General features: G+C 43.7%; 5 non-coding genes and 1 pseudogene across 5 annotated transcripts; all 6 read left to right on the forward strand.

The window, feature by feature from the left end:
- Positions 1 to 5293: 5293 nt before the first annotated feature.
- LOC127945634 (U2 spliceosomal RNA) lies at positions 5294 to 5487 on the forward strand. The gene has a single exon (XR_008150918.1). It is a non-coding gene; the product is annotated as a U2 spliceosomal RNA (small nuclear RNA).
- Positions 5488 to 5861: 374 nt separating this feature from the next.
- On the forward strand, positions 5862 to 6025 carry LOC127945352 (U1 spliceosomal RNA). Its single transcript, XR_008150687.1, has one exon. It is a non-coding gene; the product is annotated as a U1 spliceosomal RNA (small nuclear RNA).
- A 7426-nt stretch (positions 6026 to 13451) lies between these two features.
- Positions 13452 to 13627, forward strand: LOC127945579 (uncharacterized; annotated as a pseudogene).
- Positions 13628 to 14001: 374 nt separating this feature from the next.
- Positions 14002 to 14165, forward strand: LOC127945353 (U1 spliceosomal RNA). The gene has a single exon (XR_008150688.1). It is a non-coding gene; the product is annotated as a U1 spliceosomal RNA (small nuclear RNA).
- Positions 14166 to 20906: 6741 nt separating this feature from the next.
- LOC127945652 (U2 spliceosomal RNA) lies at positions 20907 to 21101 on the forward strand. Its single transcript, XR_008150931.1, has one exon. It is a non-coding gene; the product is annotated as a U2 spliceosomal RNA (small nuclear RNA).
- A 374-nt stretch (positions 21102 to 21475) lies between these two features.
- On the forward strand, positions 21476 to 21639 carry LOC127945354 (U1 spliceosomal RNA). Its single transcript, XR_008150689.1, has one exon. It is a non-coding gene; the product is annotated as a U1 spliceosomal RNA (small nuclear RNA).
- Positions 21640 to 22731: the final 1092 nt, after the last annotated feature.

Here is a 22731-nt window from a genome sequence, read left to right on the forward strand (position 1 = left end):
TACAGGAATGAAACATGCTTATTAGATAACTGTATTTGAGTTGATGTATATGTTTTTATTTAATTATTATTTAATTTTCACAAATTTAGAAAAGTAATCTAAAAGTACTCAAAAGTAATTAGTTACATTACTTTAATAAAGTAATTGAAAAAGTTATACTACTATAACATTTTAAACAGGGTAACTTGTAATCTGTAACCTATTACATTTCCAAAGTAACCTTCCAAACACTGCTAAAAGGAGACGTCCAATAGACGTATTGCAGATGAGCAAACAGCCTTAAAACTACATCTTGCAGATGTAAATTCATATGTCAAATAGACGTCTCCTAGATGTATGTGTGCTATCAGGGTACCATCCCCCAGCGTTTTTAGGTCTCCCAAAACTTACCAAAGCCGAGATGGGCATCGCCGTGTCCGGCTTCCTCCCTGCTGCGTCTTAGCAGCATCGCTTCTCGGCCTTTTGGCTAAGATCAAGTGTTGGGCTTTTGATCTTTGGAGAAGAAAATATGGCGGGTACATCTGCGCCCTCGGTTCCAAGAGCGGGACTGAGAAACACGTTGCGTTTCCAATTGAAGGATCCAGCGATGGATATGATGGAAAGAGAAGTTTTTGCAAGGGTTGTTCTTCTGGACAAAATGAAGTTGAAAGTGGATGACGTGTACTGTTTACAGACTAACAGACAAGAAAAGTGTTTCGACGTGACTGTGAATACTGGAGAGCTGTGCAAAGCAGTGCTGGAGAAGTTTGAAAGGATGGACAAGGTAGGCCTTGTGGGAAGATTTAATGTGATAAGTTTGGACAGGCCGAATTTTAGAGTCATCACAGTGCACATGTATAACCCATATGTCACAGATGAGGCCTTGGTGGCTTTTCTTGCGAAATTTGCTGAAGTTCTTACACCTGCGCGATATGTGAGAGACAGTGTGGGTTTATGGACTGGGAAAAGACAATTCCAAGTTCTTTTAAGAACTGAGAAGAATGGGTTGGAGGGGTTGATGCATCCTCCTGCACAGTTTAACATCGGGGCAGACAAAGGCTATCTGTTCTACTCCAGACAGCCTCCTTTTTGTAGGAGGTGTAGACGTTATGGGCATAATGATGGCGGGTGTGAAGAGCAAAGGTGTTTGCAGTGTGCCCAGCTGGGTCACATTGCAAAAGAGTGCACTGTTCCTAAGTCTTGTCACAGCTGTGGTTCATTAGACCACTTGATGAGAGATTGCAAAGGTGGCCGAAAGCAGTACAGAGAAGGAGTGAGAGGGGAAGAAGGCATGAAGGACAGACGGTTGGGGGAGGAAAGTCAAAAGAGGATCATCGAGCAACAGGTGACGGAGAAGGGGATGATAGAGCCTGGTGAGGAGATGGGAGCTGCTGGGATGGAAAGAGGCAAAGAAACAGAGGAAGTGGAAGATGTGATGGCGGCTTTCTTGGAGGCACTTAGTGGGGAACAGTTCAAAAGCCCCATGCAGTGCGCGGACGGAGTAGAAGAGGAGATGGAAGAGGAGAGTAAAAGTGACTCAGCTAATGCAAGGGAAAGCCAACTGGTCAGGAAAACTGAAAAGAGAAAGGGGAGACCAAGTAAGAAGAGGAAGCCTGAGACTGTCCTAAAGATGAGCTTTTCAGAGGAATCATCGTCTACTGACAGTCAAGATGGGCTTGAGATGGACAATGCAAGGCCCTTATTCCAGCTGACAGAGGAAATGGTTGGTAGGGGGAATGAAGAGCGGGAAGAGGAGTCATATGGCCTCAAGTCAACACCTGTAAGGTGGGCAGATTTAGGAGTGAGTGAGAGTGAGGCCACAAGCCTGGAAGGACAAGAAATGGGAGGGACATTAAAGAACGAATAAGGCTGTCTACTGAGGAGCTGACAGTGGGGACGATAAATGTAAGGGGTATAAGAGATGCTGTGAAACGGAGAGCTGTGTTTTCTTTTTTGCATAATTGTAAGTGTAATATTTATTTTTTGCAAGAAGTTCATTTAAAAGGCTCTGAAGATGCAAGGAAATTTACCGAAGAGTGGGGTAGGGGAGGTGCATTATGGAGTGTGGGAGGGGTTTTTTCTTCAGGGGTGGGGATATTGTTTTGGGATCAGGGAATAGAGGTTGAGAATCATTTTACAGTTTCTCAAGGGAGGGTGGCTGGGGCAGATGTGAAGTGGAGAGGGGGTGAATACCGATTACTTTCAGTGTATGCTCCTCAGACAGCAGAGGAGAGGAAAGAAATTTTTGATATGTTGTTAACATTTTGTGCCACCAATAAACAAATTATAATGGGGGGGGGATTTCAATATACAGCTAGGGGATAAAGGGGATAGTAGTCTGCAGGTGTTGGAGGGGATCCTGCAAGGGCATGATTTGGTGGACGGAGGGCAGAGGGTTAATCCTAAAGCATGTATGGCAACATGGAGAAACTCCAGAGGGGTGGAGAAAAGGTTAGATTATGTATTTTTCTCAAGGAATATTGTTGTGGAGAAGGGGGGAGTTAAGCCTGTTTTCTTTTCTGATCATGAAATGGTCTGGTTTGTGATTAAGGGTAATACAGTTAAGTTTGGTAAGGGGTATTGGAGGATGAATATAGAGGTGTTGAAAGAGAAAGAATTTTGTGAAGAGTATGAAGTGTTTTTTGGGGGGTTGGAGGGTTTAAAATGTATGTATACTGATGTAGTGGGCTGGTGGGAAATGGTTAAGGAACGCTCAAAGGCATGGATAATTAGGTACTGTAAAAGAAGATCTGGAAAATTTTGGAGACAAGCAAGAGATTTACAGAGGGAGTTAGAGTTGAAATTTGAAGAGTATAACGTAGGGGCTACAGTTGATTGGGTAATCATTAATGCTCTTAAGAAACAGTTAAGGGGGATTTATGAAGACCAGGCAAAAAAGTTTCTGTTTAAAATAAGACAGGAAACAAGGGAGAAAGGGGAGAGGTGTACTGCTGCGCTTTTCAGATCTGTTAGGGACCGTAAAGAGAAGCAGGTGGTAATGAAACTGAAGGATAAGACAGGGGGATGTTTGACTAAAACTGAAGGGATGAACGGGTATGTAAGAGACCATTTCAAAAACTTTTTTAGGGAGAGGGAGATAGTTGCAGAAAAAAGTGAAATGTTTGTTAATTATCTGTCCAAAGTTGTCCCTGAGGAAGTAAGGGTTGGTTTAGGTTCTCCCATTACGATAGGAGAAGTTGAGGGTGTTTTGAAGAGGATGAGTAAAGGGAAAGTGCCAGGGATAGATGGCTTGCCTGTCGAATTTTATGTTAGGTTTTTTAGTATTTTAGGTATTCATTTGGTGGAGGTGATTAGAAAGGTGTTGGAGAATAAAAGTATACAAGGTTCAATGGCAACAGGAGTAATAACGCTTCTCTATAAAAAGGGAGAAAAGTCAGACATTGCCAATTACAGGCCGCTCACAATGCTTTCAGTGGACTATAAAATTATAGCAAAGCTTCTGGCGGACAGGTTGAAGAAAGCCCTACCTCATGTTGTGAATGTAGATCAAACTTGTGGGGTAGAGGGCCGTAGTATTAAATGGAATCTACAACTCATTAGGGATGTGATCGCGTGGGCAGAGAATAGAGAGCTGCCGCTAATGGTGGTCAGCTTAGATCAAGCCAAAGCCTTTGATAGAGTAAATAGGGGGTTTATGTTTAAAGTTATGGAGAGAATGGGGTTTGGGGAGGACTTTATAGGATGGATTAGAGCACTGTATACAGGCTGTAATTGTTTGGTTTCAGTCAATGGGAATGTAGGGCAGGGTTTTGAGGCAAAGGGAGGGGTGAGGCAGGGGTGCCCTCTCTCCCCACTGCTTTTTATTTTATACATGGAGCCAGTGGCAGAGGCGATCAGATTAGATAGTAGAATAAAGGGTTTTGTGGTACCAGGAGCAAAGGGAGCTGTGGTGAAATTATCACAGTATGCGGATGACACGTCATTGCTGTTGATGTCAGACAGGTGTCTTGAGAGAGCTTTGTCCCTTTTCGAAGAGTTTTCACTAGCGTCAGGGGCTAGTTTAAATGTTGCAAAGTCGGCCATTAAGTTCTTTGGGAAGTTTAGGAAGAGGCGAGAAGGCCTTGGTGGTTTGCAGGTGTGTGAGGGTCCTTTGAAGATCTTGGGTGTAAACTTTCAGAATGAAGGCTCAGCAACTCTGAATTGGGTTGGTCGTATTGCGTCAGTGCAGAAGAGGCTGGCAAGGTGGAAAGGGCGCAGGTTGTCATTGATGGGGAAGGTCCTGGTAGTGAAGATGGACGTGTTACCAGTGCTTCAGTATCTGGCTTACATTTACCCTTTACCAGCAAGCATGAGAAGGGCAGTAATACGGTTAATATTTAATTTTGTATGGGGGGGTAGATATGAATACGTGAAGAGGTCTGAAATGTTTAATCCTGTTAGTAGAGGGGGACGGGATGTTCCTCATATTCCTCTAAAACTTGATTGTTTATTTGTGTCTTCTACTTTGGCGCAGTTAGCCAACCCAGTAGAGCATCCATCTGGGTATTTTCTTAGGTTGTTTTTCTCTTATGAGGGGCGGCATGTAATGAAGTGGACCAATGAGGGTCCAAGGGCTGAGGACCAGCCCTGGCATTACAGGCATGCTGTCAGGTGGTTGGGGAAATACCCTGAGGGTAAGGATGGGGCGGTATGTTTGGAGCAGAGGAAGTTGTATGGGAAGGCAAGGGAGAGGGTTTCTAGTGAAGTGAGACTGGGTGTCCAGGAGAGAGTATGGTTGAACATTCAACCAAAGGGACTGGACAATGGTCTAAAAGATCTAAATTGGCTAGGTTTTTTGGGGCGTTTACCAGTGAAGGAGGTCATGTATAGACATGGGCTATCAAAAGATGGTAGATGCCCAAGGGAGGGGTGTTCACAAGAAGAAACCATAAGACACGCTTTCTGGGAATGTGCTTTTGCACAAAGAGTGTGGGGGAGGGTGAAGAGGGTTTTAAGGGTGGTCTCAGATGATTTTAGAGTCTCAGGTGGGAATGTAATTCGGGGTATTAGATGTAAGAAGGGGGAAGGGAAAGTTGCGTTTATGCTTTGGTTAATAATGAGTTTGGTGAAGAAAGGGATATGGGAGGAAAGACAAGAGTGGATTAGAGGAAAGGGCAGGAGGTCAGCAGAAGGGATAGTACAGGGAGTGGAGGCTGAATTAAGGGGAAGGATTAAGTGGGATGTACAAAGGTGGGGGAAACATGCAGCCAAGGAAAGGTGGAAAGATTTAGTTGAACTGTATTATGATAAATGTTACTGAATGTGAAATGAGGTATAATTATGATTTAAATGTGGAAAAATGAATGTAATGTTGAAAGTATAATAAAAAAAAAAAAAAAAAAAAAAAAAAAAAAATCTGTTCTTATCAGTTTAATATCTGATACGTCCCCCATCCGGGGACTACATATTAAATGGATTTTTAGATCACGGAGCTGGAGCCGGGGCTTGCTCCGTCCGCTCCATGCATCGGCCTGGTATTGCAGTGTCTCCAGGAACGGTGTGCTTTCCCTTTTTTTGGATTGCCATTTATTGTGTCGAATAGCAGAACAAGGAATGAGAGCTGCCATTGCAGATGCTGTGGTTTATTGCAAACTTTTTTCCTGATGTGTCCACCTGGGGTCTTGGACTCTTCCACTAACGATGCACCCACCTGAGGTCTTGAAGTCTTTCACAGACGAGGTGACGCATCGAATCAGGTGTGTTTGTTTAAAGAGAGTCATCTAAAACTGGCGTTGGGAAGCACCGGCCCATGAGCTTGGCAGTTTCCAGGCCAGTAACGGAAGGCACCCGTCCTTCCTTTCCTGGAGGGGGGGCGGAGGGCTAACCGTTGGTGAGGATGGTAGAGATGCAAATCAGACCTCTGGCTGACCGCCTGGGCCTTCATACTTACCTGGCAGGGGAGACACCATGATCAAGAAGGCGGTTCACCCAGGGCGAGGCTTGTCCATTGCACTCCGGCCATGCTGACCCCTGCGAATTCCCCAAATGCGGGAATCTCGACTGCATAATTTATGGTAGTGGGGGACTGCGTTCGCGCTCTCCCCTGAAATTGTTGGTGAAACAAAGCAGAAGAGGTTTTTACAGTTTTTTATTTATTTTCCTTTCAGAATGGGGAGTTCTGTCACATGCGAGATATGTGTTGTGCGCCTGTGAAACAAAGTCACTTGCGCTCTTGAAAAATCGGACCCTGGTGGGTAGTTTAGTTCGAACATAGCGCAGACCTTACTTTGAAAGTAGATTGGACTGACTGCAGCCTAGCTGTAACTGTCTCCATGTTGTTTGGTTGTCCTTTTTTTCGATTCGTATTAATTTTGTTGTCGCTTACAGCGACACCTAGTGGCCTGTCGCCGCGCCCTTTTTCACCTGGCCTCGGACTGAGCCCCTGCACAGGTGTGCCGATTTGGGTGAAGGGATCTCACTCCTTCCTGGAGTTATAGCCATTCGAGCCACCTCGGACACGCCACCTTAGCACGCTTTGAGGTCCCCTCGCCAAGGTCAATGGAAATTTCCTGTTTTTTTGGATGATTATTGACAGTCAGACTCCAGAGAAGCTTTCTGTGCTGATTTGGGTGGGACTGGGCCAAATACCTGGCGCCAGGTTGCAAAAGAAGGTTTTCGACAAAATCCAAAATACCCGAAAATTTCGTCAGAGCGACGGGCCAATCTGAGACCTGCGTCTCGTTCGGCTCGAGCCAAGGATTCCGGTGACATAAGGCACGTGGCTCTGCGACCAACCGTTTGGGAGTTACGAGCCATGCCGTAGTTTCCGTCAGGCCGATCGGCACGAGGCCCGGTGACGTTGTAGACAGGGGAGGGTACTACCCAGATAGCACACTTACGTCTGCAAGATGTCTGTTAAAGAACTGTTGATCTGGAAAGCATCTGCCATCTACAAACGTCTGACATACGCCTTTCAGATGTCAGTTTTATATACCTTCTAAATCATAAACATCTAAAAGACATCTAATTGACATCTATCTGACATCTAAAAGGCAGTGTTGGGGAGTAACTAGTTACATGTAACAGCATTACGTAATTTAATTACAAAATGAATGTAACTGTAATTAGTTACAGTTACGAAGAAAAAATTAGTAATTAAATTAAAGTTACTTATGAAATTTTTAACGATTACAAAGGCAATTACATTTGAATATTTACACACATCCACATACAGATTTCACTGATTTCTTTCCCAAATTGCACTGACTGTTCTGAGACATACGCCCTAATAATTTCCAGAATTTTAACAGAATTTTTTGTTTTTCCCAGTCCGCCCTTCCTGTAAATTAATGGCAAAAACATGCAGTTTCATTTAATACAAATAGGCCTACTGAAGCTTGCAGTGTTGTCAGCCTCTGCCGCCTCAATATAGGAGTACATGAGCACATAAACATCATTTCTAGAACTGCTCTGTGTCACGTCATGCATTTTACCTATCATATCATATACAAAGAGACAGCAGTTTAAAAAAACACCAATGTTTCAGGAGTTTATTATACAGGAATGACACATGCTTATTAGATAACTGTATTTGAGTTGATGTATATGTTTTTATTTATTATTATTTAATTTTCACAAATTTAGAAAAGTAATCTAAAAGTACTCAAAAGTAATTAGTTACATTACTTTAATAAAGTAATTGAAAAAGTTATACTACTATAACATTTTAAACAGGGTAACTTGTAATCTGTAACCTATTACATTTCCAAAGTAACCTTCCAAACACTGCTAAAAGGAGACGTCCAATAGACGTATTGCAGATGAGCAAACAGCCTTAAAACTACATCTTGCAGATGTAAATTCATATGTCAAATAGACGTCTCCTAGATGTATGTGTGCTATCAGGGTACCATCCCCCAGCGTTTTTAGGTCTCGCAAAACTTACCAAAGCCGAGATGGGCATCGCCGTGTCCGGCTTCCTCCCTGCTGCTTCTTAGCGGCATCGCTTCTCGGCCTTTTGGCTAAGATCAAGTGTCTGGCTTAAAGGAAGAGACTGCGATCGCCTCTTGGAGGTTTTTAGGTTGTGCTCTACCATAGCACGTCCTACACCTCCCGAGAGGTATATTGTATTGTATCTGGCATACTTTTTTACTATTTATTGTCTTTCATATTGTGTTGTGCTTGTTTTTTAGGAGGAGTTTTTTTTTATTGAGAAACTGGTCTTAAGGTAAGTTATTTCCTGTTTTACGTTGTTTTTATTGCTGTGGTAATTTTTTAGTTTGTTTGATTCCTTTTAGCTGTCGGTGCCTCCAACATGTCGGCTGCTCGTGCCGGCATGCGGAGGCACCACAGCACTAGGTTCCTTTTTTTAGAAAAAGATGGAAAGTTAATGGAAATGTCAAGGTTGGATTTTTCGAGGAAACTTATGCAAAAACTTCTAGGTTTTAATCCTGCTGATTTAAATTGCATTCTAACCCTGCCTTTTAACAAAGGCTTCGATGTGAGTTTTAAAAATGCAGCACTGTTAAATGAGTTCTGGCAGCGCTTTGACACACACAAGACCCAGTTTTCCATGTTTAAAGTTGAGAAACTAACTGATAACACACAAAAAATGGTTATCGTTAGAATGTTCAATGAGACTGTGAATGGAGAAGACATTTGCACATGGCTGGGTAGATTTTGCACTGTAAGGGGCCAGGCTATGAAGGTTTATGATGAAGACGGTATTTGGAATTGTTCCTGGAGGGTCCCCATTAAGCAATGGGAAGACCCACAGGGCTTCCAAGGTCTGAGGCATTTACCACAAATGATAGTTCTGGGAGAAAACAGGGGCTACATCCACTACCAGGGAATGCCCAAACTCTGCCGGCGATGTGGGGAGTTTGGGCATCTTGTTGAAGCATGCCAGAAACTCTTTTGTAACAAGTGTAGAGAAATTGGACATTCCTTTGAAGAATGTCCAAATGGCAGAAAGTGTAATCTTTGTGGAGACTTGTCTCATCTCTACAGAGATTGCCCCAAATCGTTTGCCAACAAAGTAAAATCAGACAAAATGGTGGTTGAGGAGCGAGTACAACAGGCCAATGAGGAGGTGGAGCTAAATTCAAATCTCCCGCCAAACCCTGGGGTTGGTGGAGAGAAAATTGATAACAGAGGTAAGGAGAGAGGGGGGGCGGAGCAAACTTCAAATTTCCCGCCAAACCACACTATTGGAGCAGACGGAAATGAGGAGATGGAACTCCACCAATCCCTAATAGAGAAAGAAAAGGAATCAAATGAACAGAGCAAGGAGGAGGATAGTGAACAAGAACAGGAAAAGGTAGTGGAGGAGAAACAAGAGATAGAGGTAAGTAATGATCTTCCAGGAGTTATATTGAGAGGGAAAAAAAGGATTGCCCGATCTCCCATTGAGGAGAAGAATGAGAAAAGAGATAGAGTGGGATTGCGATCAGATTCCTTCTCATCAGGGGATCTGAACCGGCTTTTCCCACTCGGTTCCCCAAACGAAATATCTTTCTTGTCAATAGAACTCCAAACATCAACCCCTAGGGCTAGCTCAAGGGGGAAACAGCTTCAATCTCCGGATTCCCCAAATAGGGGAAAAGAAGAAGAGCTGGTTTCACAAGATACAGATATCCTTTTTAATTGAAATTTTAGTTATTTATGTCTTCTAAAATGTTGTATTTATCATTTTTAACTGTTTTTATCATGACACTCACACTCTCCACCTTAAATGTAAGAAGTGTGAGGTCACAGTTGAGAGCTCAAATGGTTTTATCCTTTTTACAAACCCAAAATAGCGATATCCTGCTTTTACAAGAATGTGCTTTACCTTTTATGTCCAATTATAGGAGATGGGAAGAACAATGGCCCCATGTATCTGTGTGGAGTGGATCAAATTTTAACAGAGCCGATGGAGTAGCCATTTTAATAAAAAATCCTCAGCTCTTGGTGAAGGGTAGCACAGTGGTGAGAGATGGGAGAGCTCTTTTAATAAATCTGTCCTTCTTAGGACATGATTTTAATATTTTAAATATGTATGCTTTTACAGATAAAAATGAAAGGAACGACCTTTTAGAAGACGTGCAGTCCCACCTTTTAGGAAAGACCCCATTTATTTTAGCAGGGGATTTTAATTGCATTTTAAGTAAAAATGATAGAAAAGGGGAGAGAGAGGATTTTAAAATGGATAAAACGTCAATTTTACTACAGAACATTATAAAGGATTTTAAATTGACTGACTGTTTTAGAACCATGCATCCTGGGGAAAAAGGATTCACCTGGTTTAGTGGTGATGGCACTAAAGCCTCCCGTATAGACTATATCTTTACGCGAGACCTTACACCAGTGGATGCTAAACTAATGCCCGTTTTCTTTTCAGACCACGCTATGCTTTCTTGCACCCTTTCTTTTCCCACAGGTGTGACGACAGGTGGAGGGATATGGAAACTGAACTGCTCCCTGCTGGAAGACCCAGAGATCACAACATACTACAGGGAGCAGTACAGCCAATGGCAGACTTTACAAGACTTTTATGATTCACGAGCACAGTGGTGGGAGATGGTAAAGGCAAAGACCAAGACTTTTTTTAGATGGGCAGGGAAAAAGAAAAAATTAAAAGAAAAAAGACGAATGGTGGGACTGCAAAAGAGGCTACAACGTTACTTTTATCTTCTTAGCCAGGGTTTTGATTTTAACGAAGAAATTAAGGAAGTTAAGAAAGACATGTCAGAATTAGCGGAGGTTAAAAGTAGAGGTGTTCTCTTCAGGAGTAAAGAAAGGGAAATAGAGGAAGGCGAGAAATGCAGCAGATACTTTTTTAAGAAAGTTATTGATGGAGGTAGAGCAATATTTAAATTAAGAAATAAAGAAGGAGAAACAATGACAGACACAAATGATATTTTATCAGTAATAGAAAGCTTTTATGAAGAACTCTATGAAGAAAAGGCAAGTGACAACAGCATTTTGAGCGAAATTTTAACAAGCATAGAGAAAACAATAAATGGAAATACCAGTCTGACAAAGGATTTTAACATTTCTGAGATAGACAAAAGTATTCAAAAATTCAAAAAAGGGAAAACTCCTGGAGTTGATGGACTCCCTCTTGAATTTTATTTGACCTTTTGGGACATTTTAAGACAAGACTTACTGGCTGTTTTTAATGACTTTGACAAGATCGACCAGCTCCCTGACAGTTTTAGGATAGGAATAATGACCCTACTACACAAAAAAGATGACAAGACAGATTTAAAAAACTGGCGTCCTATAACCCTTTTAAACTTTGATTGTAAACTTTTTAGTAAACTTTTAACAACACGAATGTCAACAGTTTTAGCAGATCTGATCCACCCGGATCAAGCCTGCGCCGTCCCTGGGAGAAAGATCACAGACAGCCTCGTACTGATAAGAGACGCCATCTGTTATGCGAGAGACAGAAATATTCGGCTGATAGTTTTAAATTTAGACTTTGAAAAAGCATTCGACCGAGTCTCGCACCACTACTTGTTTCAAGTTTTGGAAAAAATGGGGTTTCCCAGGAGGTTCTTAGCTTGGGTGGGATTGCTGTATAAAGACATAACCAGCAAAATCCTAGTTAACGGGAATCTCTCAAAAGCGATAAATATATGCAGCGGCGTCCGTCAGGGCTGTCCGTTATCTCCTCTCCTGTATGTGGCTTGCATCGAACCCCTAGCGCAGGTATTGAGAAGGGATACATGGATCAGTGGACTGACTATACCCGGGACTGGAGGACTGACTGCAAAGACTGTTTTATATATGGATGATGTCAACCTTTTATGTACTGACGTTTTATCAACACAGAGGACTATGGACCTGACAGACTGGTTTGGGAAAGCATCGGGAGCCAGACTGAACCGAGATAAAACACAAGCACAGTTTTACGGTCCCTGGAAACCTAGTGAGCTCGCTGGACTGGACACTACTTTTAAAAGGACAGAGTTAAAAATACTGGGTATTAAGTTTGACAGAGACGGGGGAGGGAGTGGAAATTGGCATGACGTGATGGTTAAAGTGCGGAAAAAACTAGGTTTCTGGGGACTGAGACGTTTGACATTTGAAGGAAAGGTTTTAATCATAAAAGCTGTGATTTTACCCCTGTTTTTATTGCTGTGTTCTGTTTTCTTTCCCCCCAGACTCTTTCTTGTATCTCTGGAACGTGCAATGTTTTATTTTTTATGGGGGTCTAAGTGGGAGCGACTCAAAAGAGCAACCATGAAGAAAGCACCCCAAAATGGAGGAAAAGGAGTGCCAGACCCCTACTTGTTTTTAGGAGCTTTTTATACTGCACTACATATAAAATATGCCCGAACCCCATCCAAACAAGACAAAACAGGAGCCATGACCCGGTTTTGGATGGGGTCCTACTTAAGAACCCAAAATATTGTACAGACAGACTTGACAATGCCAGTTGCCTTTGACCAACCCCCAGCATACACACACATAAAGAACTTTTTAAAGAAATTTAATTTGGAAAAAGAAAGTGTGACTGTTTTAACCAATCATCGCTCTATACTCTCTCTTGTGCAGGAACGGGAACAAGTGTGTCCAGTACGCGGGCTCACTCTAGGTGAAGCCCAAAACGTTTGGCGGAATGTGTCCCACTCAGCTCTTCACAACCGACACCGAGACCTGGCTTGGATGGTTGCCCATGAGATCCTCCCGGTCAGGGCCGTGATGCACTCCCGAGGCATGTCAAAGAACCCCATCTGCCCGCGGTCCGGATGTGGCGCCCCCGAGACCGTGAGGCACGCCTTATGGGAGTGCAGCGCTGTGAGGGACCTGTGGGCGACAGCTGGCCCCCAGCAATTCCCGTACCTACCAGTAGGGGGGGTCCCAGACTACCCAATGGGGAGAGGAGGGGTGAGCCAAAAACAAATGCCAGCAAAAACACCCCCTAAGCTATGGCTTACCATCCTCTGCATCCAAGACGCCATATGGACCTCCAGAAACCTACTGGTAGGGAAGCGCATGCAGGGGTCCCTGCACGCCACCATCCAGCTAGCCAAATCAAGGCTGCAGGAGTACACCGCATGTCGCCATTCGGATGTGGAGGGTCAGAGCTACACGGGAAAGGTCCCCATAGCCACGAGCCCTGACTGCCCGTAGATGCCCCCAAACACCTGAAGTGGGACAGCGGTGCCTCGGTTTAAGAGGATCTCCTCTGGGCCCAGAAGGGTCAGGCCTCTGGGACTGGTTTTGAGGAACTGAGCTGATGGTTTAATCTTTTTTCTTTAAAGGACATACCCGTTTTTGCACAACAGAAGAGAACGTTTTTAAACCTGTCTTTTGATTTTAATAACACTGTTTTTTATTTTTTATTTTCTCTAGCACTACAGACACACAAACAACAACAAAAAACACACTCAATACAAAATGTTTTTATTTGTGTATTAATTAATTTAAAAATTATCCTGTGCATTAAACAACAACAACAAAAACAACAACAACAACCATTGTATAATGTGTTTTAACAAAACAAATGTGTGCATGTAACCAAAATGTATTGTGACAATAAAATTTTTCAAAAGAAAAAAAATCTGTTCTTATCAGTTTAATATCTGATACGTCCCCCATCCGGGGACTACATATTAAATGGATTTTTAGATCACGGAGCTGGAGCCGGGGCTTGCTCCGTCCGCTCCATGCATCGGCCTGGTATTGCAGTGTCTCCAGGAACGGTGTGCTTTCCCTTTTTTTGGATTGCCATTTATTGTGTCGAATAGCAGAACAAGGAATGAGAGCTGCCATTGCAGATGCTGTGGTTTATTGCAAACTTTTTTCCTGATGTGTCCACCTGGGGTCTTGGACTCTTCCACTAACGATGCACCCACCTGAGGTCTTGAAGTCTTTCACAGACGAGGTGACGCATCGAATCAGGTGTGTTTGTTTAAAGAGAGTCATCTAAAACTGGCGTTGGGAAGCACCGGCCCATGAGCTTGGCAGTTTCCAGGCCAGTAACGGAAGGCACCCGTCCTTCCTTTCCTGGAGGGAGGGCGGAGGGCTAACCGTTGGTGAGGATGGTAGAGATGCAAATCAGACCTCTGGCTGACCGCCTGGGCCTTCATACTTACCTGGCAGGGGAGACACCATGATCAAGAAGGCGGTTCACCCAGGGCGAGGCTTGTCCATTGCACTCCGGCCATGCTGACCCCTGCGAATTCCCCAAATGCGGGAATCTCGACTGCATAATTTATGGTAGTGGGGGACTGCGTTCGCGCTCTCCCCTGAAATTGTTGGTGAAACAAAGCAGAAGAGGTTTTTACAGTTTTTTATTTATTTTCCTTTCAGAATGGGGAGTTCTGTCACATGCGAGATATGTGTTGTGCGCCTGTGAAACAAAGTCACTTGCGCTCTTGAAAAATCGGACCCTGGTGGGTAGTTTAGTTCGAACATAGCGCAGACCTTACTTTGAAAGTAGATTGGACTGACTGCAGCCTAGCTGTAACTGTCTCCATGTTGTTTGGTTGTCCTTTTTTTCGATTCGTATTAATTTTGTTGTCGCTTACAGCGACACCTAGTGGCCTGTCGCCGCGCCCTTTTTCACCTGGCCTCGGACTGAGCCCCTGCACAGGTGTGCCGATTTGGGTGAAGGGATCTCACTCCTTCCTGGAGTTATAGCCATTCGAGCCACCTCGGACACGCCACCTTAGCACGTTTTGAGGTCCCCTCGCCAAGGTGAATGGAAATTTCCTCTATTTTTGGATGATTATTGACACTCAGACTCCAGAGAAGCTTTCTGGGCTGATTTGGGTGGGACTGGGCCAAATACCTGGCGCCAGGTTGCAAAAGAAGGTTTTCGACAAAATCCAAAATACCCGAAAATTTCGTAGAGCGACGGGCCAATCTGAGACCTGCGTCTCGTTCGGCTCGAGCCAAGGATTCCGGTGACATAAGGCACGTGGCTCTGCGACCAACCGTTTGGGAGTTACGAGCGATGCCGTACTTTCCGTCAGGCCGATCGGGACGAGGCCCGGTGACGTTGTAGACAGGGGAGGGTCCTACCCAGATAGCACACTTACGTCTGCAAGATGTCTGTTAAAGAACTGTTGATCTGGAAAGCATCTGCCATCTACAAACGTCTGACATACGCCTTTCAGATGTCAGTTTTATATACCTTCTAAATCATAAACATCTAAAAGACATCTAATTGACATCTATCTGACATCTAAAAGGCAGTGTTGGGGAGTAACTAGTTACATGTAACAGCATTACGTAATTTAATTACAAAATGAATGTAACTGTAATTAGTTACAGTTACGAAGAAAAAATTAGTAATTAAATTAAAGTTACTTATGAAATTTTTAACGATTACAAAGGCAATTACATTTGAATATTTACACACATCCACATACAGATTTCACTGATTTCTTTCCCAAATTGCACTGACTGTTCTGAGACATACGCCCTAATAACTTCCAGAATTTTAACAGAATTTTTTTTTTCCCAGTCCGCCCTTCCTGTAAATTAATGGCAAAAACATGCAGTTTCATTTAATACAAATAGGCCTACTGAAGCTTGCAGTGTTGTCAGCCTCTGCCGCCTCAATATAGGAGTACATGAGCACATAAACATCATTTCTAGAACTGCTCTGTGTCACGTCATGCATTTTACCTATCATATCATATACAAAGAGACAGCAGTTTAAAAAAAACACCAATGTTTCAGGAGTTTATTATACAGGAATGAAACATGCTTATTAGATAACTGTATTTGAGTTGATGTATATGTTTTTATTTAATTATTATTTAATTTTCACAAATTTAGAAAAGTAATCTAAAAGTACTCAAAAGTAATTAGTTACATTACTTTAATAAAGTAATTGAAAAAGTTATACTACTATAACATTTTAAACAGGGTAACTTGTAATCTGTAACCTATTACATTTCCAAAGTAACCTTCCAAACACTGCTAAAAGGAGACGTCCAATAGACGTATTGCAGATGAGCAAACAGCCTTAAAACTACATCTTGCAGATGTAAATTCATATGTCAAATAGACGTCTCCTAGATGTATGTGTGCTATCAGGGTACCATCCCCCAGCGTTTTTAGGTCTCCCAAAACTTACCAAAGCCGAGATGGGCATCGCCGTGTCCGGCTTCCTCCCTGCTGCGTCTTAGCAGCATCGCTTCTCGGCCTTTTGGCTAAGATCAAGTGTTGGGCTTTTGATCTTTGGAGAAGAAAATATGGCGGGTACATCTGCGCCCTCGGTTCCAAGAGCGGGACTGAGAAACACGTTGCGTTTCCAATTGAAGGATCCAGCGATGGATATGATGGAAAGAGAAGTTTTTGCAAGGGTTGTTCTTCTGGACAAAATGAAGTTGAAAGTGGATGACGTGTACTGTTTACAGACTAACAGACAAGAAAAGTGTTTCGACGTGACTGTGAATACTGGAGAGCTGTGCAAAGCAGTGCTGGAGAAGTTTGAAAGGATGGACAAGGTAGGCCTTGTGGGAAGATTTAATGTGATAAGTTTGGACAGGCCGAATTTTAGAGTCATCACAGTGCACATGTATAACCCATATGTCACAGATGAGGCCTTGGTGGCTTTTCTTGCGAAATTTGCTGAAGTTCTTACACCTGCGCGATATGTGAGAGACAGTGTGGGTTTATGGACTGGGAAAAGACAATTCCAAGTTCTTTTAAGAACTGAGAAGAATGGGTTGGAGGGGTTGATGCATCCTCCTGCACAGTTTAACATCGGGGCAGACAAAGGCTATCTGTTCTACTCCAGACAGCCTCCTTTTTGTAGGAGGTGTAGACGTTATGGGCATAATGATGGCGGGTGTGAAGAGCAAAGGTGTTTGCAGTGTGCCCAGCTGGGTCACATTGCAAAAGAGTGCACTGTTCCTAAGTCTTGTCACAGCTGTGGTTCATTAGACCACTTGATGAGAGATTGCAAAGGTGGCCGAAAGCAGTACAGAGAAGGAGTGAGAGGGGAAGAAGGCATGAAGGACAGACGGTTGGGGGAGGAAAGTCAAAAGAGGATCATCGAGCAACAGGTGACGGAGAAGGGGATGATAGAGCCTGGTGAGGAGATGGGAGCTGCTGGGATGGAAAGAGGCAAAGAAACAGAGGAAGTGGAAGATGTGATGGCGGCTTTCTTGGAGGCACTTAGTGGGGAACAGTTCAAAAGCCCCATGCAGTGCGCGGACGGAGTAGAAGAGGAGATGGAAGAGGAGAGTAAAAGTGACTCAGCTAATGCAAGGGAAAGCCAACTGGTCAGGAAAACTGAAAAGAGAAAGGGGAGACCAAGTAAGAAGAGGAAGCCTGAGACTGTCCTAAAGATGAGCTTTTCAGAGGAATCATCGTCTACTGACAGTCAAGATGGGCTTGAGATGGACAATGCAAGGCCCTTATTCCAGCTGACAGAGGAAATGGTTGGTAGGGGGAATGAAGAGCGGGAAGAGGAGTCATATGGCCTCAAGTCAACACCTGTAAGGTGGGCAGATTTAGGAGTGAGTGAGAGTGAGGCCACAAGCCTGGAAGGACAAGAAATGGGAGGGACATTAAAGAACGAATAAGGCTGTCTACTGAGGAGCTGACAGTGGGGACGATAAATGTAAGGGGTATAAGAGATGCTGTGAAACGGAGAGCTGTGTTTTCTTTTTTGCATAATTGTAAGTGTAATATTTATTTTTTGCAAGAAGTTCATTTAAAAGGCTCTGAAGATGCAAGGAAATTTACCGAAGAGTGGGGTAGGGGAGGTGCATTATGGAGTGTGGGAGGGGTTTTTTCTTCAGGGGTGGGGATATTGTTTTGGGATCAGGGAATAGAGGTTGAGAATCATTTTACAGTTTCTCAAGGGAGGGTGGCTGGGGCAGATGTGAAGTGGAGAGGGGGTGAATACCGATTACTTTCAGTGTATGCTCCTCAGACAGCAGAGGAGAGGAAAGAAATTTTTGATATGTTGTTAACATTTTGTGCCACCAATAAACAAATTATAATGGGGGGGGGATTTCAATATACAGCTAGGGGATAAAGGGGATAGTAGTCTGCAGGTGTTGGAGGGGATCCTGCAAGGGCATGATTTGGTGGACGGAGGGCAGAGGGTTAATCCTAAAGCATGTATGGCAACATGGAGAAACTCCAGAGGGGTGGAGAAAAGGTTAGATTATGTATTTTTCTCAAGGAATATTGTTGTGGAGAAGGGGGGAGTTAAGCCTGTTTTCTTTTCTGATCATGAAATGGTCTGGTTTGTGATTAAGGGTAATACAGTTAAGTTTGGTAAGGGGTATTGGAGGATGAATATAGAGGTGTTGAAAGAGAAAGAATTTTGTGAAGAGTATGAAGTGTTTTTTGGGGGGTTGGAGGGTTTAAAATGTATGTATACTGATGTAGTGGGCTGGTGGGAAATGGTTAAGGAACGCTCAAAGGCATGGATAATTAGGTACTGTAAAAGAAGATCTGGAAAATTTTGGAGACAAGCAAGAGATTTACAGAGGGAGTTAGAGTTGAAATTTGAAGAGTATAACGTAGGGGCTACAGTTGATTGGGTAATCATTAATGCTCTTAAGAAACAGTTAAGGGGGATTTATGAAGACCAGGCAAAAAAGTTTCTGTTTAAAATAAGACAGGAAACAAGGGAGAAAGGGGAGAGGTGTACTGCTGCGCTTTTCAGATCTGTTAGGGACCGTAAAGAGAAGCAGGTGGTAATGAAACTGAAGGATAAGACAGGGGGATGTTTGACTAAAACTGAAGGGATGAACGGGTATGTAAGAGACCATTTCAAAAACTTTTTTAGGGAGAGGGAGATAGTTGCAGAAAAAAGTGAAATGTTTGTTAATTATCTGTCCAAAGTTGTCCCTGAGGAAGTAAGGGTTGGTTTAGGTTCTCCCATTACGATAGGAGAAGTTGAGGGTGTTTTGAAGAGGATGAGTAAAGGGAAAGTGCCAGGGATAGATGGCTTGCCTGTCGAATTTTATGTTAGGTTTTTTAGTATTTTAGGTATTCATTTGGTGGAGGTGATTAGAAAGGTGTTGGAGAATAAAAGTATACAAGGTTCAATGGCAACAGGAGTAATAACGCTTCTCTATAAAAAGGGAGAAAAGTCAGACATTGCCAATTACAGGCCGCTCACAATGCTTTCAGTGGACTATAAAATTATAGCAAAGCTTCTGGCGGACAGGTTGAAGAAAGCCCTACCTCATGTTGTGAATGTAGATCAAACTTGTGGGGTAGAGGGCCGTAGTATTAAATGGAATCTACAACTCATTAGGGATGTGATCGCGTGGGCAGAGAATAGAGAGCTGCCGCTAATGGTGGTCAGCTTAGATCAAGCCAAAGCCTTTGATAGAGTAAATAGGGGGTTTATGTTTAAAGTTATGGAGAGAATGGGGTTTGGGGAGGACTTTATAGGATGGATTAGAGCACTGTATACAGGCTGTAATTGTTTGGTTTCAGTCAATGGGAATGTAGGGCAGGGTTTTGAGGCAAAGGGAGGGGTGAGGCAGGGGTGCCCTCTCTCCCCACTGCTTTTTATTTTATACATGGAGCCAGTGGCAGAGGCGATCAGATTAGATAGTAGAATAAAGGGTTTTGTGGTACCAGGAGCAAAGGGAGCTGTGGTGAAATTATCACAGTATGCGGATGACACGTCATTGCTGTTGATGTCAGACAGGTGTCTTGAGAGAGCTTTGTCCCTTTTCGAAGAGTTTTCACTAGCGTCAGGGGCTAGTTTAAATGTTGCAAAGTCGGCCATTAAGTTCTTTGGGAAGTTTAGGAAGAGGCGAGAAGGCCTTGGTGGTTTGCAGGTGTGTGAGGGTCCTTTGAAGATCTTGGGTGTAAACTTTCAGAATGAAGGCTCAGCAACTCTGAATTGGGTTGGTCGTATTGCGTCAGTGCAGAAGAGGCTGGCAAGGTGGAAAGGGCGCAGGTTGTCATTGATGGGGAAGGTCCTGGTAGTGAAGATGGACGTGTTACCAGTGCTTCAGTATCTGGCTTACATTTACCCTTTACCAGCAAGCATGAGAAGGGCAGTAATACGGTTAATATTTAATTTTGTATGGGGGGGTAGATATGAATACGTGAAGAGGTCTGAAATGTTTAATCCTGTTAGTAGAGGGGGACGGGATGTTCCTCATATTCCTCTAAAACTTGATTGTTTATTTGTGTCTTCTACTTTGGCGCAGTTAGCCAACCCAGTAGAGCATCCATCTGGGTATTTTCTTAGGTTGTTTTTCTCTTATGAGGGGCGGCATGTAATGAAGTGGACCAATGAGGGTCCAAGGGCTGAGGACCAGCCCTGGCATTACAGGCATGCTGTCAGGTGGTTGGGGAAATACCCTGAGGGTAAGGATGGGGCGGTATGTTTGGAGCAGAGGAAGTTGTATGGGAAGGCAAGGGAGAGGGTTTCTAGTGAAGTGAGACTGGGTGTCCAGGAGAGAGTATGGTTGAACATTCAACCAAAGGGACTGGACAATGGTCTAAAAGATCTAAATTGGCTAGGTTTTTTGGGGCGTTTACCAGTGAAGGAGGTCATGTATAGACATGGGCTATCAAAAGATGGTAGATGCCCAAGGGAGGGGTGTTCACAAGAAGAAACCATAAGACACGCTTTCTGGGAATGTGCTTTTGCACAAAGAGTGTGGGGGAGGGTGAAGAGGGTTTTAAGGGTGGTCTCAGATGATTTTAGAGTCTCAGGTGGGAATGTAATTCGGGGTATTAGATGTAAGAAGGGGGAAGGGAAAGTTGCGTTTATGCTTTGGTTAATAATGAGTTTGGTGAAGAAAGGGATATGGGAGGAAAGACAAGAGTGGATTAGAGGAAAGGGCAGGAGGTCAGCAGAAGGGATAGTACAGGGAGTGGAGGCTGAATTAAGGGGAAGGATTAAGTGGGATGTACAAAGGTGGGGGAAACATGCAGCCAAGGAAAGGTGGAAAGATTTAGTTGAACTGTATTATGATAAATGTTACTGAATGTGAAATGAGGTATAATTATGATTTAAATGTGGAAAAATGAATGTAATGTTGAAAGTATAATAAAAAAAAAAAAAAAAAAAAAAAAAAAAAAAATCTGTTGTTATCAGTTTAATATCTGATACGTCCCCCATCCGGGGACTACATATTAAATGGATTTTTAGATCACGGAGCTGGAGCCGGGGCTTGCTCCGTCCGCTCCATGCATCGGCCTGGTATTGCAGTGTCTCCAGGAACGGTGTGCTTTCCCTTTTTGGGGATTGCCATTTATTGTGTCGAATAGCAGAACAAGGAATGAGAGCTGCCATTGCAGATGCTGTGGTTTATTGCAAACTTTTTTCCTGATGTGTCCACCTGGGGTCTTGGACTCTTCCACTAACGATGCACCCACCTGAGGTCTTGAAGTCTTTCACAGACGAGGTGACGCATCGAATCAGGTGTGTTTGTTTAAAGAGAGTCATCTAAAACTGGCGTTGGGAAGCACCGGCCCATGAGCTTGGCAGTTTCCAGGCCAGTAACGGAAGGCACCCGTCCTTCCTTTCCTGGAGGGGGGGCGGAGGGCTAACCGTTGGTGAGGATGGTAGAGATGCAAATCAGACCTCTGGCTGACCGCCTGGGCCTTCATACTTACCTGGCAGGGGAGACACCATGATCAAGAAGGCGGTTCACCCAGGGCGAGGCTTGTCCATTGCACTCCGGCCATGCTGACCCCTGCGAATTCCCCAAATGCGGGAATCTCGACTGCATAATTTATGGTAGTGGGGGACTGCGTTCGCGCTCTCCCCTGAAATTGTTGGTGAAACAAAGCAGAAGAGGTTTTTACAGTTTTTTATTTATTTTCCTTTCAGAATGGGGAGTTCTGTCACATGCGAGATATGTGTTGTGCGCCTGTGAAACAAAGTCACTTGCGCTCTTGAAAAATCGGACCCTGGTGGGTAGTTTAGTTCGAACATAGCGCAGACCTTACTTTGAAAGTAGATTGGACTGACTGCAGCCTAGCTGTAACTGTCTCCATGTTGTTTGGTTGTCCTTTTTTTCGATTCGTATTAATTTTGTTGTCGCTTACAGCGACACCTAGTGGCCTGTCGCCGCGCCCTTTTTCACCTGGCCTCGGACTGAGCCCCTGCACAGGTGTGCCGATTTGGGTGAAGGGATCTCACTCCTTCCTGGAGTTATAGCCATTCGAGCCACCTCGGACACGCCACCTTAGCACGCTTTGAGGTCCCCTCGCCAAGGTCAATGGAAATTTCCTGTTTTTTTGGATGATTATTGACAGTCAGACTCCAGAGAAGCTTTCTGTGCTGATTTGGGTGGGACTGGGCCAAATACCTGGCGCCAGGTTGCAAAAGAAGGTTTTCGACAAAATCCAAAATACCCGAAAATTCCGTCAGAGCGACGGGCCAATCTGAGACCTGCGTCTCGTTCGGCTCGAGCCAAGGATTCCGGTGACATAAGGCACGTGGCTCTGCGACCAACCGTTTGGGAGTTACGAGCCATGCCGTAGTTTCCGTCAGGCCGATCGGCATGAGGCCCGGTGACGTTGTAGACAGGGGAGGGTACTACCCAGATAGCACACTTACGTCTGCAAGATGTCTGTTAAAGAACTGTTGATCTGGAAAGCATCTGCCATCTACAAACGTCTGACATACGCCTTTCAGATGTCAGTTTTATATACCTTCTAAATCATAAACATCTAAAAGACATCTAATTGACATCTATCTGACATCTAAAAGGCAGTGTTGGGGAGTAACTAGTTACATGTAACAGCATTACGTAATTTAATTACAAAATGAATGTAACTGTAATTAGTTACAGTTACGAAGAAAAAATTAGTAATTAAATTAAAGTTACTTATGAAATTTTTAACGATTACAAAGGC

The sequence above is a fragment of the Carassius gibelio genome, chromosome A23 (genome assembly GCF_023724105.1).
Source record: "Carassius gibelio isolate Cgi1373 ecotype wild population from Czech Republic chromosome A23, carGib1.2-hapl.c, whole genome shotgun sequence".
Classification (NCBI taxonomy): domain Eukaryota; kingdom Metazoa; phylum Chordata; class Actinopteri; order Cypriniformes; family Cyprinidae; genus Carassius; species Carassius gibelio.